Source organism: Oncorhynchus keta, unplaced genomic scaffold (genome assembly GCF_023373465.1).
Source record: "Oncorhynchus keta strain PuntledgeMale-10-30-2019 unplaced genomic scaffold, Oket_V2 Un_contig_1146_pilon_pilon, whole genome shotgun sequence".
Taxonomy (NCBI): Eukaryota; Metazoa; Chordata; class Actinopteri; order Salmoniformes; family Salmonidae; genus Oncorhynchus; species Oncorhynchus keta.
This window is the reverse complement of record NW_026277505.1, coordinates 90,065-99,406: the sequence shown is the minus strand read 5'-3', so window position 1 is coordinate 99,406 and position 9,342 is coordinate 90,065. Positions and strand designations below refer to the sequence as shown.

Here is a 9,342-nt window from a genome sequence, read left to right as displayed (position 1 = left end):
GAGTACAGAACGGCCTACTAGAAGACAGGTTGAGTACAGAACGGCCTACTAGAAGACAGGTTGAGTACAGAACGGCCTACTAGAAGACAGGTTGAGTACAGAACGGCCTACTAGAAGACAGGTTGAGTACAGAACGGCCTACTAGAAGACAGGTTGAGTACAGAACGGCCTACTAGAAGACAGGTTGAGTACAGAACGGCCAGGTTGAGTACAGAACGGCCTACTAGAAGACAGGTTGAGTACAGAACGGCCTAATAGAAGACAGGTTGAGTACAGAACGGCCTACTAGAAGACAGGTTGAGTACAGAACGGCCTACTAGAAGACAGGTTGAGTACAGAACGGCCTACTAGAAGACAGGTTGAGTACAGAACGGCCTACTAGAAGACAGGTTGAGTACAGAACGGCCTACTAGAAGACAGGTTGAGTACAGAACGGCCTACTAGAAGACAGGTTGAGTACAGAACGGCCTACTAGAAGACAGGTTGAGTACAGAACGGCCTACTAGAAGACAGGTTGAGTACAGAACGGCCTACTAGAAGACAGGTTGAGTACAGAACGGCCTACTAGAAGACAGGTTGAGTACAGAACGGCCTACTAGAAGACAGGTTGAGTACAGAACGGCCTACTAGAAGACAGGTTGAGTACAGAACGGCCTACTAGAAGACAGGTTGAGTACAGAACGGCCTAATAGAAGACAGGTTGAGTACAGAACGGCCTACTAGAAGACAGGTTGAATAATAGAAGACAGGTTGAGTACAGACGGCCTACTAGAAGACAGGTTGAGTACAGAACGGCCTAATAGAAGACAGGTTGAGTACAGAACGGCCTACTAGAAGACAGGTTGAGTACAGAAGGCCTACAGAAGACAGCTGAATGTTCAATCAATCAAATAAATGTGTTGTTGGGAGAAAATAAAAGGAAGGTCTTGTTCTACATAGTCATATAACATTTTTAACAGACAGTAGGTCTTGTTCTACATAGTCATATGTCATTATTAACAGACAGTAGGCCTTGTTCTACATAGTCATTATTAACAGACAGTAGACCTTGTTCTACATAGCCATATGACATTATTAACAGACAATAGGCCTTGTTCTACATAGTCATTATTAACAGACAGTAGACCTTGTTCTACATAGTCTCATAGCCATATGACATTATTAACAGACAGTAGGCCTTGTTCTACATAGTCATTATTAACAGACAGTAGACCTTGTTCTACATAGCCATATGTCATTATTAACAGACAGTAGGCCTTGTTCTACATAGTCATATGTCATTATTAACAGACAGTAGGCCTTGTTCTACATAGTCATATGTCATTATTAACAGACAGTAGGTCTTGTTCTACATAGTCATATGACATTATTAACAGACAGTAGGTCTTGTTCTACATAGCCATATGACATTATTAACAGACAGTAGGTCTTGTTCTACATAGCCATATGACATTATTAACAGTAGGTCTTGTTCTACATAGCCATATGTCATTATTAACAGTAGGCCTTGTTCTACATAGCCATATGACATTATTAACAGTAGGCCTTGTTCTACATAGTCATATGTCATTATTAACAGACAGTAGGCCTTGTTCTACATAGCCATATGTCATTATTAACAGACAGTAGGCCTTGTTCTACATAGTCATATGTCATTATTAACAGACAGTAGGTCTTGTTCTACATAGTCATATGTCATTATTAACAGACAGTAGGCCTTGTTCTACATAGTCATATGACATTATTAACAGACAGTAGACCTTGTTCTACATAGTCATATGTCATTATTAACAGACAGTAGGCCCTGTTCTACATAGTCATATGTCATTATTAACAGACAGTAGACCTTGTTCTACATAGTCATATGTCATTATTAACAGACAGTAGGCCTTGTTCTACATAGTCATATGACATTATTAACAGACAGTAGACCTTGTTCTACATAGTCATATGTCATTATTAACAGACAGTAGACCTTGTTCTACATAGTCATATGTCATTATTAACAGACAGTAGACCTTGTTCTACATAGTCATATGTCATTATTAACAGACAGTAGGCCTTGTTCTACATAGTCATATGTCATTATTAACAGACAGTAGGTCTTGTTCTACATAGTCATATGTCATTATTAACAGACAGTAGGCCTTGTTCTACATAGCCATATGTCATTATTAACAGACAGTAGGCCTTGTTCTACATAGTCATATGTCATTATTAACAGTAGGCCTTGTTCTACATAGCCATATGTCATTATTAACAGACAGTAGGCCTTGTTCTACATAGTCATATGTCATTATTAACAGACAGTAGGCCTAAATGCTCTTCCTATTGTAAGTTAGCAGTAACAAATAAAGCAAAGTTTGGATAAACAGAGTGACCATTTTACTCACATTTGCGCCTAAATATTTAGCTGTCTGACCTGGAATTCTATCCTAGGAGCACCGGTGTACCAAGACAGTTTTGGAATTCTAGCTTTAATATATTTCATTGTGCTTCAAAATGTATTTGTGTGCGCCTACATTTTTCAACTCGGCACAAATGTGCTCCTTGTAATAAAAGAAAGGTCATCGTAGAGCCCTGCTAAATGAACATGAGGAGAAGGTCTCCTGTGGAGGAAAAAACTAGAAGAAGATTTTTTTTAAAGAGAACCTTTCAAACTTGTTTGAAAAGTGTTGGGGGAAAAAACACTTTGGCTACTCAGACATCAGCTGTAATCATGTCACCCAAGTGTATGATTGAGTCCCAAATGACACCTTACTCCCTATATATAGTCAAATCTAAGTTAATTTGTCACATGCTCCAAATACAACCGGTGAAATGCTTACCTACAAGCCCTTAACCAACAATGCAGTTTAAAAAAAATAAGAAGTAAAAAATTGATAAGTAAAAAATAAAAGTAACAAATAATAAAAGAACAGCAGTAAATTAGCAATAGCGAGGCTATATACAGGGGGTACCGAGTAGAGGTCGACTGGCCGATTAATTAGGGCCGATTTCAAGCTTTTATAACAATCAGAAAGCAGAATTTTTGGGCGCAGATTTAAAAAAAATATATATATATACACAGACTGCCTGTTACGCAAATGCAGTAAGCCAAGGTAAGTTACTAGCTAGCATTAAACTTATCTTATAAAAAACAATCAATCATAATCACTAGTTAACTACACATGGTTGATGATATTACTAGATATTATCTAGCATGTCCTGTGTTGCATATAATCTGACTGAGCACACAAGCATACACGTATCTAAGTATCTGACTGAGTGGTGTTAGGCAGAAGCAAGCGTGTAAACATTCATTCAAACAGCACTTTGTTGTTTTGCGCAGCTCAAGTGCATCAAGCATTGCTGTTTATGACTTCAAACCTATCAACTCCCGAGATGAGGCTGGTGTGACCGAAGTGAAATGGCTGGCTAGATAGCGGGCGCTAATAGCGGGCGCTAATAGCGTTCAAACTTCACTCGCTCTGAGCCTTGGGGTGGTTGTTTCCCTTGCTCTGCATGGGTAACGCTGCTTCGATGTGGTGGCTGTTGTCGTTGTGTTGCTGGTTCAAGCCCAGGGAGGAGCGAGGAGAGGGACGGAAGCTATACTGTTACACTGGTAATACTAAAGTGCCTATAAGAACATCCAATAGTCAAAGGTTAATGAAATACAAATGGTATAGAGGGAAATAGTCCTATAATAACTACAACCTAAAACTTCTTACCTGGGAAAATTGAAGACTCATGTTAAAAGGAAGTTAAAATAAGTGTTCATTCAGTATTGTTGTAATTGTCATTATTACAAATAAATAAATAAATAAAAATTGGCAGAATAATCGGTATCGGCTTTTATGGTCCTCCAATAATCGGTATCGGCGTTGAAAAATCATAACCGGTCGACCTCTTATGTGGACCGTGGTCAAAAGTAGTGCAGTAGATAGATGAATAGGATGTCATTTTGAATGCAGCCTGTGTGTCATTGACTTCCCCATACGTGACTTTGTGTTCTCACTAAACAGGAACTGCAAACACAAATATGTTTGGCACACAAAACAGCAGCAGCGAGCATTGGTTGTTAACTCTGAGTTTGGACTATGTTCTTATCCCTCAGAGGAATGGGTGTTTTATAGGCTGAAGTGGTCCTAGATAACAGCAGGTTTGTAGGTTCCCACTGGGGTTACCCATATGAGAATGTATGCACGGACTACTTTAAGTCACTATGGATAAAAGTGTCTGCTAAATTGAATATTTTATTAGGCTATATTATATTATTACTAAGCTGCAGATATTAACGGCACAGTAAGCAACGGGTTAAATCAAGACTGTTTCAGGCCTTATCAGGATTAAAGCTTGCCAACGTGTTATTTGTTGTACATTAAGGATGGACTAACCTGGGGTGTATTCATTAGTCGCAGACCGTAGCAAAACGTTTGGCTTGTGTCAAAACGTTTTGCAACGGAAACTGTTTACTCAGTAAGGGGAGTGTATGATTGCACACTTTGAAAGAAGGGTAGAGAACCTTCACCTTCAAGGTGAAGGAGGGAGCATCACAAATGGTGCCTTATTCCCTAGTGCACTACTTCTGACCAGGGTGAGCCCTAGGGTGCCATTTGGGACAAGGAGAGAATGTCAGAGAGATCAAGGTCACGGGGTAATCTATAACGCAGGTCTAACTAGCTACCTACTTCACTCCTCACTGATAGACGAGCTGCATCTTACAGTACACAAACACACTTTCTCCACTACGTTGCCAATTCAATTATTGAAGAATCTGTTAAATAACCTCAAAGTTAACAATTATTATTTAGTCTCTTGCTTGGCTGTAATATCAGTTATTCTAGGACCAAAACTCCGTCTTAGTTGTTTTCTTGTTGTTGAGGCCATTGGAATGGAAAAAGTAGCCAGGACAACGCCTACACAACACCCCCAGTCAGCCAGCCAGTCAGCGAGCCAGTCAGTCAGTCAGTCAGCAGTCAGCAGCCAGTCAGTCAGTCAGCGAGCCAGTCAGTCAGTCAGCGAGCCAGTCAGTCAGCGAGCCAGTCAGTCAGTGAGCCAGTCAGTCAGCGAGCCAGTCGGTCAGCGAGCCAGTCAGTCAGTCAGGCGAGCCAGTCAGTCAGTGAGCCAGTCAGTCAGTCAGCGAGCCAGAGCCCAGTCAGTCAGTCAGCGAGCCAGTCAGTCAGTCAGGCGAGCCAGTCAGTCAGCGAGCCAGTCAGTCAGCGAGCCAGTCAGTCAGCGAGCCAGTCAGCGAGCCAGTCAGTCAGCGAGCCAGTCAGTCAGTCAGTCAGAGCCAGTCAGTCAGCCAGCGAGCCAGTCAGCCAGCGAGCCAGTCAGCCAGCGAGCCAGTCAGTCAGTCAGTGTAAACTGATCTAGGGAATTGTATCCAGCAGCACCATTGAGCTCCGCTAGTCAGCTCACAGATACGGAGGGTGAGGGCTGCTGCTGCACCTACATAAACAGATTGTGTCTCAAATGGCACCCTATTCCCTATATAGTGCACTCCCTATATAGGGCCAATTGGGCTCTGGACTGGTCAAAAGTAGTGCACTACATAGGGAACAAGGTTGATCCTCTTCCACCAGAAACTCTGTACTTCATAATATTATCAGCCAGCACACCATAATGTCAGACCATGTCTGTGTGTAAACAAACAAGTATATCCCTTCACCACTAATTTACTAGGTATCAGTGAGTACATACAGAGATATAGGCATATCCATAGCTATCCAACTAATGAAGAAGCCGGTTAGCTAGCTTCCTGTAACATGATGCCAATGCACTGCACTGAATAGACATCTACCGTCAATGGAAAAATGTGAACTACAATCCCAACTCTGTGTTTTAACGTTTAGAAACGTCAATATTTCATCAGCGAGAAAGCATCCCTTAAATAAAATAATAATAATTAAAAACACTAGCAGTTTTGCACAGATCTGTACAGCTACGGACGCCTCGACCTCCATCCAACAAAACTACACTTCAGCTACACTTCCCGAGTTACGTTTACACTAGGTAGCTCATTTGCTGTAACATGCAGATATGCTCGTTGGAACACTAACCCTATATAAAAGGTGTGTATCAATTTAACATAATTTCTCGCTGATATGAAAGATAAAGTGATTGTGCATTCAAAACCATGCAACAAGCAATACGTGTTAATGTCCAGCCCGAGGGTCAGGACTCAACAAAACTCCCCCCTACAGAAGACGTCTTGCTCCAATGACTCTTATGTGTAATGTAATGGAACTGAGAGTCATTAAGGGGCTATAGGTGTTGTTCTAACTGGCTAGATAAACCACGTGACTTTGATACCCTGTAAGTCGTGGGAAATGAAGTTGATGTCTGTTGACAGTGAGATGACAACCCTGAGCTATGAGAAATGGGTCATGATGAGAAAATATATAACTAGCGGGCTTGTTGAGAAACAAATACAATTTCGTTAGCTACTAATGTTAGCTAGCTTTGAAACAACAACAGACCCATTTGAGATTAGGCAGGTGTCTTAAACTGGCAGGCTAAGTAATGCTGTGATTAGATATCTAGCTAGTAAACTAGATACGTAGATCTTAATAGTTAACGTTAGCCAGTTAACTGTGTTCATAAATGAGACAGACGTGTTTGCTTTTGAAAACAACAGCAATGTTTTATTTAACTAACTCTGGTCCAAGGCCCTACGTCGGATACAGCCCATATTGCAGATCCAGAGCATGAGCTAGTGTAGAGGTAGATATAGCACTTCAGCAACACATTTACTTAAAGTAGCTATATTGAAGCCAGTCACTAAACAACATCGTGTGAAAAAAATCCTTGATGGATGAATTGACAGATTCAGTCCATTGAATAAGGCTCTTGCGGCATAATGCCACACGTAATGCCCTGGACCAGAGCTAACAACTAGCTCGCTAATAGCTGCTTGGCTAGCTATTTCCCTCTTACCTTCAGATGTTGTAGCTATGGCATGTTCATCTCACAACCGGGATGTGCAGATAAACTAAGATGTACGAAACAACATGTTGATTTAGAGTAAATACCTGTTATGATAATTAGCGTAGCAGGTGCCTGTAGCTAGCTACACTGCCTCTCTCTATCAAGCTACTGTTACTGCATCTCTCCACTTCACTCTGTTGGCATGATAACTAACGAATAAAACAATTGTGCCGATTCGTTACTTTCTGTAATGCCAGCCCAAATGTTTTAATTTGTAAAATCCTCATTTTATTTGTTTATTTAGCTTAGATTAAATAAGAGTTAGTGTTGATTTACAATTTAAAAAAATATATATTTACAAAACATGAGATCTTCTGGGTAAAGTGGGTAGGTAACTATACTTTCCTGGCATGGCAGGTAGGTGTAGAGTATATACCTGTGATGAACACATCACTGCTCACATGGTATTGCCACATATCCTTTGTTCATACTGTAATAATGTTAACATACATTATAGCCTACACCAGCTGTGCTGTGCTCACAGACACACCTAGACAAGTGCACCTATCAACTACTGGACTGTGATTGAAGGACGCTCATGCTGCATCTATTTTATTCAGCTGAACATGAGAAATATTGTAATTCAAGTTGAGAGGGAGATAGAGAGACAGAGAAAGAGACAGACAGGCAGACACACAGACTGGCAGAGAAAGTCAAAGGCAGACAGACAGACAGACAGACAGACAGACAGGACGGGGCGGGCAGACGGGCAGACAGACAGACAGACAGACAGACAGGACGGACAGACGACAGACAGACAGACAGACAGACAGACAGAGGCAGACAGAGACAGACAGACAGGCACAGGCAGACAGAGGCAGACAGACAGACAGACAGACAGCCTGACAGACAGACAGACAGACAGACAGACAGACAGACAGGACAGACAGGCAGGCAGACAGGCACAGGCAAAGACAGAGAGGCACAGACAGAGACAGGCAAAAAGATACAGAGTTATACATATTATTATCATGGGTTATAAGAATCCAATCCATTCAGTGAGATTGTTCTTCCATTAAGAACTGCTATGCATGGCCTCTGTAGGCTAAGTGGACTCAACGACACCCACATAGAATAAATAAGCTATTTGTCATTTAATGTGTCTGACTGACACATTGTCAAGGTCAACGTCTCAGAGAGATGAGGGTCCTTTTCCGGTCATCTGGCGTCGCTCAGCTGAAGAGAGAAAATACATTTAAACACATCTATGTTCTTGAAGGTGCCCTCAGCTCCCAGCAAATGAGACTTGGCTCCACAAGTCATTTATTCCTTGTTATAACAACACAGACATTTTGCATCCCAAATAGCACCCTTATCCCTATGTAGTGCACTAATTTTGACCACAGCTGGTCAAAGGTAGTGCACTATATAGGTAATAGGGTGCCATTTGGGAGTCGCACACAGTCAGTCCACATTCAATATTGACATCCACAAATCTGGAGCCTGCTATGGCAGCAATACACAGTCATTGACTGAGCCTCAGAACTCTATCTGGCTATCTGTGCTCATGGGACTCAGATTAGGTTGAGCAATCACTCCAACCAGATTAGATTACTGAGTAACGTTCAATCATGTCAGATCGTCTCTAAAATCTTTTAGGATTACATCACATTGTTACCAATGGATATCATAAAATCAGTCAAGTCATATAACAGCTGAGGTTTCCACATTATGAAGGAGACACTGTTTCAGTGACAATTAGGGTTAAGTGCTTTGCTCAAGGGCACATCAACAGATGTTTCACCTATTCTGTACAGGGATTCAAACCAGTGACCTTTTGGTTACTGGCCCAACACTCTTAACCACTAGGCTACCTACCGCTACAAAATAACATCTATAAACAGACATCTTGAAATCATAAAAAATAAATAAATATAATTTTAAGTAGATAAAAAAGGTGCTACATCTTATTAATAGGAATGTGATAATAATGTTACTATTGAACAGTACATAGACTTACATTCCAGTGGTAACAGTTTGGTAAAGAAACAGCAGGTGGCGGTACAGAGCATAAACAAACCATCACGAGAGTCGTGCTGAGCATTCCATTGACAGCCCGACGAAACAAAAACGGACCCTTACCTTAACCCCTAACCTTTATCTCATTTTAACAATTTTGTCTTTTAAATATCAGTTTGTCAGACACATCCCCTTAGTTTTCCCCCGAGGCATCCCAGGCTGAGGAAAGCGGTTTGAAAGGGGCAATCTGTGATTGGTACAGCCCATTTTGGACTTTTAAATGAATTATAATACCCATTGATTCTTGAACAATAGAACTTCTAAATGAGCTTATTAGTTCGTCTGTCAGAACCCATCAGAACCTAATCAGCTAGTTTTACTCAATTGTTTGTAAACAATGCAATTGTAAATCAA

The 9,342-nt window shown here is 41.1% G+C and overlaps 1 long non-coding RNA gene across 1 annotated transcript; it reads left to right on the top strand.

The window, feature by feature from the left end:
- The first annotated feature begins 219 nt into the window (after window positions 1-219).
- On the top strand, window positions 220-853 carry LOC127917449 (uncharacterized). Its single transcript, XR_008097302.1, has 3 exons — window positions 220-296; window positions 669-730; window positions 780-853. It is a non-coding gene; the product is annotated as an uncharacterized LOC127917449 (long non-coding RNA).
- Window positions 854-9,342: the final 8,489 nt, after the last annotated feature.